The sequence below is a fragment of the Bos taurus genome, chromosome 2, assembly GCF_002263795.3.
Source record: "Bos taurus isolate L1 Dominette 01449 registration number 42190680 breed Hereford chromosome 2, ARS-UCD2.0, whole genome shotgun sequence".
Taxonomy (NCBI): domain Eukaryota; kingdom Metazoa; phylum Chordata; class Mammalia; order Artiodactyla; family Bovidae; genus Bos; species Bos taurus.
Window position 1 is genome coordinate 83,249,874 of NC_037329.1, and position 10,082 is coordinate 83,259,955.

The window sequence follows — 10,082 nt, forward strand, 5'->3', positions numbered from 1 at the left end:
TCATTCCATAGTTCATCAGGCACTCTATCTATCAGATCTAGGCCCTTAAATCTATTTCTCACTTCCACTGTATAATCATAAGGGATTTGATTAAGGTCATACCTGAATGATCTACTGGTTTTCTCTACTTTCTTCAATTTCAGTCTGAATTTGGCAATAAGGAGTTCATGGTCTGAGCCACAGTCAGCTCCTGGTCTTGTTTTTGCTGACTGTATAGAGCTTCTCCATCTTTGGCTGCAAAGAATATAATCAATCTGATTTCGGTGTTGTCCATCTGGTGATGTCCATGTATAGAGTCTTCTCTTGTGTTGTTGGAAGAGGGTGTTTGTTATGACCAGTGCATTTTCTTGGCAAAACTCTATTAGTCTTTGCCCTGCTTCATTCCGTATTCCAAGGCCAAATTTGCCTGTTACTCCAGGTGTTTCTTGAGTTTCTACTTTTCCATTCCAGTCCCCTATAATGAAAAGGACATCTTTTTTGGGTGTTAGTTCTAAAAGGTCTTGTAGGTCTTCATAGAACCATTCAACTTCAGATTCTTCAGCGTTACTGTTTGGGGCATAGACTTGGATTACTGTGATATTGAAAGGTTTGCCTTGGAAATGAACAGAGATCATTCTGTCGTTTTTGAGATTGCATCCAAGTACTGCATTTTGGACTCTTCTGTTAACCATGATGGCTACTCCATTTCTTCTGAGGGATTCCTGCCCGCAGTAGTAGATATAATGGTCATCTGAGTTAAATTCACCCATTCCCGTCCATTTCAGTTCGCTGATTCCTAGAATGTCGACATTCACTCTTGCCATCTCTTGTTTGACCACTTCTAATTTGCCTTGATTCATGGACCTGACATTCCAGGTTCCTATGCAATATTGTTCTTTACAGCATCAGACCTTGCTTCTATCACCAGTCACAGCCACAGCTGGGTATTCTTTTTGCTTTGGCTCCATCCCTTCATTCTTTCTGGAGTTATTTCTCCACTGATCTCCAATCATCTCTGCCTGGATGAATCTCTAACCCTAACCTTAATTTTTTATGGCAGTGTTTTATTCATTGACTTCCAGTATTTTATTCATTGACTTAACTTACACAACTAAAATTTGAGTGGTTTATGAAAGACTCCTTTAAATAACATTGTCTGCAATGATTTTTAAAGAATATGATTTTATTCACAATACCAAATTCAAAATGTAGAGAGAGTAAAGACTTAGACAAAAGTGATATTTTAGATGCTATTGAAGTCTCTTTATACAAAAGAAAGAATATTAGTAACCCCTTTTCCCTTTTCTATGCATTTGTTAATTGCCAAAGTTGGAATCCATGAGCCTGAAATTGCCATATTTTGAGTGAAAATTAAGATCCTATAATTATAATATGCAATTTTCAATCTCCTGAGAAAGTTTCTGTTTAAAAGAGATTGGTCTCCTAGGGGCATTTGGTTTAGATTAGGACTGTATATGTGGAATCTTCTCACAGGGAAATTTAATAGTGTGCATGGCATGCTAAATATGGTAATTTGAGGAGTTTTGATTATCGATGTTAATGAATATTTGTGCTGATTACATAAATATTTGATTTTCTAAAACACAATAAGAAAAATGTACTAGTTTGTGAAAACTAGTATAGCTTTCTTCTCTCACTTAAAAAAGTTCCATCAGAATAGTGCAAATGATTCAGTTCAGTTCAGTCACTCAGTGGTGTCCGACTCTTTTGAACCCCATGCACTGCAGCATGCCATGCTTCCCTGTCTATCACCAACTCCTGGAGTTTACTCAAACTCATGTCCATAATGTTGGTGATGTCATCCATCCATCTCATCCTCTGTCATCCCCTTCTCCCACCTTCAATCTTTCCCAGCATCAGGGTCTTTTCCAATGAGTCAGTTCTTCATATCAGGTGGACAAAGTATTATAGCTTCAGCTTCAGCATCAGTCCTTCCAATGGACATTCAGGACTGATTTCCTTTAGGATGGACTGGTTGGATCTCCTTGAAGCCCAAGGGACTCTCAAGAGTCTTCTCCAACACCACAGTTCAAAAGCATCAATTCTTTGGCATTCAGCTTTCTTTATAGTCCACCTCTCACACCCATACATGACTATTGGAGAAACCATAGCTTTGACAAGACAGACCTTTGTTGGCAAATTAATATCCTGTCTAGGTTGGTCATAGCTTTTCTTCTAAGGAGCATGCACATGACTAAAGATCCTATAAAGTTTGTCCCAATTTAAAAATGAGATTTCTGCTGGAAATATGGTATCTTGTATTAGTTTTCTAGTGCTGCTATAACAAATGACCATGAATTTAGTGGCTTAAAACAACACAATTATATGTTACAGTTCTATATATCATAAGTCTGATAAAGGTCTCATTGGACTAAAACTGAAGTGTTACTAGGCTCTGGAGAAGAATCCATTTCCTTATCTTTTCTAGTTTCTAGAGGCTGTATGCATTTCTTGCAGAGACGGCAATGGCAACCCACTCCAGTACTCTTGTCTGGAAAATCCTATGGGCAGAGGAGCCTGGTAGACAGCAGCCCATGGGGTCACAGAGAGTTGGACATGACTGAAGCGACTTAGCAGCAGCAGCAGCAACATGCATTTCTTGGCTTGTAGCTCCCTTCCTCCATCTTTAAGGCTGATAAAGTTGAATCTCTAACTTTTCTTTCTTTGGTCCCATCTTTTTCTGGCTACACCCAAGAAAGTTCCCTGCTTTAAAGGACTCATATGATTAGAGTGAGTTCACCCAGATAATCCAGGATAATATTTTTATCTCAAGGTGCTTAACCTTTATTGCATGTGCAAAGTCTCTTTTACCATTTAAAGTAATGCAGTCAAGTTCTGGTTTCAGGGATTAGAATATCCACATCTTGGTAGGGAGGGTAGGGGGTTGGGGGTTATGTGTGTGTGTGTGTGTGTGTGTGTGTGTGTATGAATCATTCTGCGTATCACTCATTTTTAAAGCACTGTAGGTTTATATGCCGGAGAAGGCAATGGCACCCCACTCCAGTACTCTTGCTTGGAAAATCCCATGGATGGAGGAGTCTGGTAGGCTGCAGTCCATGGAGTCGCTAAGAGTCGGATACGACTGAGCAACTTCACTTTTACTTTTCACTTTCCTGCATTGGAGAAGGAAATGGCAATCCACTCCAGCGTTCTTGCCTGGAGAATCCCAGGGATGGGGGAGCCTCATGGGCTGCTGTCTATGGGGTCGCACAGAGTCGGACACGACTGAAGCAACTTAGCAGCAGCAGGTTTATATGCATAGTTTGAAATATTATTTGTCAGTGGCAATCTCTGGCAGAAAAATAAAGTTTTGGTAGATTTACAGCTATTAATGTGTGTGTGTGTGCGTGTGTGCATGTGTGTGTGTGTGCCATTGAGGATGACGTAGAATTTAACAAAGATACTTGCCTAATATGAATTAAATAAAAGAAGCTAATTCCCTACAATATTTTTAAACTCTTACTCTTACTGCTTCCAACTTTTGATTATAACTATAGGATAATGGTGGTGGTGGTTTAGTGGCTAACTCGTGTCTGACTCTTGCGACCCCATGGAATGTAGCCCACCAGCCTCCTCTATCCATGGGATTTTCCAGGCAAGAATACTTGAGTGGATTGCCATTACATCATCTAAATTAATTTTTTACCTCTTAAATTGTTTTCATTTTTTACTGAACTCATTCATTTAATACAATTTAATTTCAATAACATTAATGACTATAAACACCAAAACCTTATTTGGTTTTATAAATGAAGCACCATAAATATAAATAACCTATTGTTCTTGAAAGGATTTTCTCTTCTTAATTGAAAACAAATGGAACCTAAGTTAAACTAAATGAGTGTTTAATCTTTAATTCCAACACAAAGGTTATTACTTAGTGCAAGTGTGTACATGGTTATAAACAGAAGAAACAAGCAGTTGATTACTTTAACTTTGGAAAAGTCTAAGCTTAACAATTTGAAATGTCAATATGAAGAAATACAAGATTGTATTTTAAGCAGTTCAGAATATTTTTAAATGAATTTCTCGGTTTCTGCTTATGACTGTGGGTTTAGTAAAGAGTGAGCATATCTTCTTGTGAAGGGCTATTTATTTGATGTTTTCCTAAGTGTTTTTCTAAGAACATAGAGAGATTTCCCATTTAAATGAAACCGAGTAACAAAAAGGATTTAGCAAATTCTTGTCAAGGACAGTATGTTTATGCTGTAATTCTTTAAAATCTAGCTTATTATTTGCTGTGGCAAATTTCAGAAGCTATTAACTCAAGTTTTCTTTTTTTTTATTTTATTTAACTTTACAATATTGTATTGGTTTTGCCATATATAAAAATGAATCTGCCACAGGTATACATGTGTTCCCCATCCTGAACCCTCCTCCCTCCTCCCTCCCCATACCATCCCTCTGGGTCATCCCAGTGCACCAGCCCCAAGCATCCAGTATCCTGCATCGAACCTGGACTGGCGACTCATTTCATATATGATATTATACATATTTCAATGCCATTCTCCCAATTCATCCCACCCTCTCCCTCTCCCACAGAGTCCACAAGACTGTTCCATACATCAGTGTCTCTTTTGCTGTCTCGTATACAGGGTTATTGTTACCATCTTTCTAAATTCCATATATATGCATTAGTATACTGTATTGGTGTTTTTCTTTCTGGCTTTTTCTATTATAACTTCATTTTCCTCTAATAAGATACATTTATTTCATGAACCCCAATATTGACAGATGGCTAAAAATTAACCAAATCCAAGCTATTCACTTAGATTCAAATTTAAAATGTATTAATGAAGACTGCAATATGTATTTCATTCCTGCTGGATGAGTGTATATACATTTCAGGCTCTTATAAGCATGAGGTAGAGATGACTCATCTTTGGCTGAATGATATATACTAAGATCTGAGGCATCTTTCACGTTTGCAACTTGGGTTCAATCAGACAGATCAAAGGAGATGCTTTGAATTTGCCTCAGGACCATCTCCTTAGGACTCTGTGCAACCACCTATTGCTATACTACTTTCTCCAACATGCTGGGCATTTCCCACCTTCCAGAGCCCCAGTTATCCTATGTTCCCTCTCTTCTCAGATCCCCCTGCCCATCAGTGTATTCTCCATCCTGAGAATTTGTGTTCCAGTATTTGCTTGTTTTTTAACTTATTTTTTTATTGAGGTGTATTGGTTTATAACATTACATAAGTTTCATGTGTACAACATTAATTTCTACTTCTGTATACAACATGCTCACCAGCAAAAAGTTAGTTTCCATCTTTCACCATACAGTTCTTCTGCTTTACCTATTCTTCCCTCCATATCCACCTCTTCCTTTCTGGTAACTACTACTTTGTACTCTGCACTTACATGCTTCCTTTTGTTTGGTTTGTTCACTTATTTTTCCTGTTTTTTTATAGCCTACATATGAGTGAAATCATATGGTATTTGTCTTTTCCCATATGGCTTATTTTACTCAGCATAATGCCCTCAAGGCCCATCCAAGTTGTCCCAAATGGTAAGACTGTATCCTTTATATGGAATATGGATTTTTATAGAATACAGGTGACTAATATTCCATTATGCATATTATTTTTTATATATTTATATATTCATTGTTTATATATTTATTTATATTTTATTTTATATTTGTATATTATATTTATATATTTATATTTAATTTATATACACACACACACACACACACACACACACACACACACACACACACAAATGGGGCTTCCCAGGTGGCACAGTGGTAAAGAATTCACCTGCCAATGCAAGAGACATAGGTTCAATCCCTGGATGGGGAAGATCCCCAGAGGAGGAAATGGCAACCCACTCCAGTATTCTTGCCTGGAAAATTCCATGGACAGAGGAGCCTGGTGGGCTACAGTCAGACATAACTGAGTGACAGAGCACACATATATACATACACACCACATCTTCTTTATGTGTCTATTGATAGACACTTAGGTTGCTTTCATATCTTGGCTATTGTAAACAATGCTGCTATGAGCACTGGAGTGTATGTACCTTATAAGGTATTGCTACAGAGAATCGGTAAAATATGATTAATAAACTGTGATCAAATCCAAATACCCCAAAATGTTACAAACAGTAGTCCAAGTTTACAACACAGAGAAAATTGCAGAGTTGCTCTGAGAAACTCTTTCTTTTAAGGGTGTTTTTATTTTTTTAGTCTCATTTTCTGAATAATCTATCCAATTCCAATGAAGAAATGAGGTTTTTTCACCACTCTTAGAAGCACTTTGCATTGATCTGACTCCAGCTGGAGTTTACTTCTGAGTGTTTCATTTGAGCAAATTGGAGCACATGCAGAAAAGATGGAGTAGGAATAGGAAAAGTTAGCAAACAAAGAAATATAATAAAGTTGTAGGAGGTTGAACAGGAGATTACTGGAGATGTAATAGCTGCTTTCAAATATTTTAAGAGCTGTCATTCAGGAAAAGGATTATTAGAGTTGTTCCATACAGTGATACAAGTTGAAATTTTCAGGAAAGCAGTTTTCTAACTAAAATAAAATGGTTAAAGTGAAGTCGCTCAGTGGTGTCCAACTCTTTGTGACCTCATGGACTGTAGCCTACCAGGCTTCTCTGTCCATGGGATTTTCCAGGCAAGAATACTGGAGTGGGTTGCCATTTCCTTCTCCAGGGGATCTTCTCGACCCAGGGACTGAACCCAGGTCTCCCACATTGCAAGCAGACACTTTGCCCTCTGAGTCACCAGGAAAGTGAGAGGTGGAGCTTTTCTACAATTAGAGCTGACTTAAATGGAGGAATCATTGTTACAAAATACTTTGGCCACCTGATGCAAAAAACTGCTCATTGGAAAAGTCTCTGATGCTTGGGAAGATTGAGGGCAGGAGGAGAAGTGGGCTACAGAGGATAAGATAGTGAGATGGCATCACTGACTCAGTGGATGTGAGTTTGAGCAAACTCCAGGAGATAGTGGAAGACAGGGAAGCTTGGTGTGCTGCAGTCCATGGGTCACAGAAAGTTGGACAGGACTTAGCGACAGAACAACAAATGTTACAAAATATTAAATGTTCTAAGCAAATTCCCAAATCATCTATTAAAATATCAAAGAGGGAATTTTTACACTGAGTAAAAACTGGAGTAGATGAGCTCAGGCCACTTTGAATTCTAAGATTCTATTTCAGTTCAGTTCAGTCGCTCAGTCGTGTCTGACTCTTTGCAACCCTATGAACTGCAGCACGCCAGGCCTCCCTGTCCATCACCATCTCCTGGAGTTCACTCAAACTCATGTCCATCAAGTCAGTGATGCCATCCAGCCATCTCATCCTCTGTTGTCCCCTTCTCCTCCTACTCCCAATCATCACTCCCAGCATCACAGTCTTTTCCAATGAGTCAACTCATTGCATGAGTGGCCAAAGTACTGGAGTTTCAGCTTTAGCATCATTCCTTCCAAAGTACACCCAGGGCTAATCTCCTTTAGAATGGACTGGTTGGATCTCCTTGCAGTCCAGTGGACTCTCAAGAGTCTTCTCCAACACCATAGTTCAAAAGCATCAATTCTTCGGCGTTCAGCTTTCTTCACAGTCCAACTCTCATGTCCATACATGACCACTGGAAAAACCATAGCCTTGACTAGACAGACCTTTGTTGGCAAAGTAATGTCTCTAGTTTTTCCATAAAACTTCTCATGAGAATATTTAAATGGTTTTGTGTTGATATTCATTTATTTCATCAAAGTTGGCTGAGGTACTATTTACGTGATGGAAGCAGAAAATGGAGAAGTACACAATTCTACTTCTAGCTTGGCTCACTACACAAATACTTTATATATTGTAATAAAATCTTTGAATTTGTGATTCAAGGAAAACAAGTATATACAGACAGTCAGTTAGGGATTTGGGAAGCTTGTGCTTAGAATTCAAATTCGATTATTTTGTAGATTTCTAGAGTAGATAATTAATTTTGACAAAGAAGAACAAGTTAGAAAATTTGTACTACCTGATTACAAATATGACTATAAATTCACAACAAGCAACATAGCTTACAATTAAAATAAGGATAGATGTATAATAAATCAATAGAATAAATCTAGAATTTAGCACACGTACACATATATTTATATATATATACCAAATTTATTTTTTATGAAAATGCCAAAGTAATTCAATGAAGAAGATAGTCTAAGTGGTGCTTAAACAAATGGGAATTTATACAGTGAAAAAACAAAAACACTTTATCCTTTACTTCACATCATAAACAGGAATTAACTTGAAATGGAACATAAACTTAAATTCATGAGTTGCAACTATAAAACCAACTAGAAGAAAGTATAAGATAAAATTTTGTGGCCTATTAAGCAAAGGTTTCCTAGATAGGACACAAAATGCACAAACTATAAAAGAAAAAAGATGATAAATTGAATTTCATTAAAACTAAAATATTCTCTTTATAAAACACTTCTAAGAAAATGAAAAGATAAACCGTAGACTGGAAGCAATATTTGCAAAACACTTATATGATAAAAAGGTTGTATTTAGAATATATAAAGCACTTTTGCAAGTCAACAATAAAAGACAAACAACACAATTAAATAAAGGATGAAAAATCTAAAAGGACACGTTATAACAGAAACTACACTGTTAGCAAATAAGTTCATGAAATGTGCTCAAAATCATTAATTCTTAAGGAAATGCAAACTGAAAGCACAGTAGGTTTGCACTCTATACCTACTGAAGGGCAATACATACACACACACACACACACACACACACACACACACACACACACACATAATCTGTTAATCAAGTGCTAGAAATAATTCAGAGAAGAGTTCTTGTATATTAGAGAGGATGCAAAATGATAAAGCCCCTTGAAAAATATTCTGAAGCATTGATAGTTATCTAGTTAAACACACAGTTATAAAAAGACCCACTAAAAATATATATTAAATATATATATATGTTACCCATGAAATATAAAAATATATCTATACAAAGACTCTTAGGTGAATAATGTTTACAGCAAGTTTATTTATGCTTGTCAGTGGCTAAAACAATTCAAATGTCCATTATCCAGGGGATAAATAAACATACAGTGATTTTTCCATGCAACTGAAATACTACTGGTAAGTAAAAATAAATGATCTATTGATACTTGCACCAGCATAACTGAATTTCAAAAATTTTCTGCTAAGTGAAAGAAGCCAAACAAATAAGCTGTATAGTGATTCTGTTTATATGTCATACGAGAAAAGCCAAAATAAAGGAACAAAAAGTCAAATAATCCTTGAGGTGGGTGAAGGAAAAGGAAACAGGAAATTGACTTCAATGGACATGAAAACAATTTTTGGATTAATAGACACATTCTCCATGTTGATTGTGATGGTGTTTCCATAACTATGTATGTCTCAAAGTTCATTGATTTATGCTCTAAACTTTAATCTTAATAATTTACTGTATGCAAATTATACCTCAATCTCAATACTTGTCTTTAAAAAAGAAAGCATATAGAAGATTTATTCTATCTATACAAAACAATAATTTACAGAAATATTATTATAAGCAACGATAGGCTAGAAGCAATAGAATAGTATCGTCAAGTATTGAGGGGAAATACCTATTAACCTATCATTTTAATAACCACTTAAGCTATTATTTAAGAATGGGGGTAAAATGTGAACACTATTAGATAAATATTCATGCTCAGTTACTGAGTCATGTCCTACTCTTTGCAAGCCTCTGGACTGCTGCCTACCAGGCTCCTCTACGGGATTTTTCTGGCAAGAATATTGGCGTGGGTTGCCGTTTCCTTCTCCAGGGTTTCTTTCCTACCTAGAGATCAAAACCACATCTCCTGTGCCTCCTGCATTGTAGGCAGATTTTTTACTGCTGAGCCATGCAGGAAACCCCACTAGATAAATATAAAAGATTACAAATAAAATCCCAATCAAAGAACTAATAAGGAATGTGTCTCAGTGAGAAGAAAATTAAAACCAAGAGAAAGGAGTCTTTTTCAAGAGATGCATAAACAAAACACAGAAAGTGATAACAGAAAGGAAGAAATGATATTAATGTCATACTGAGTAGAA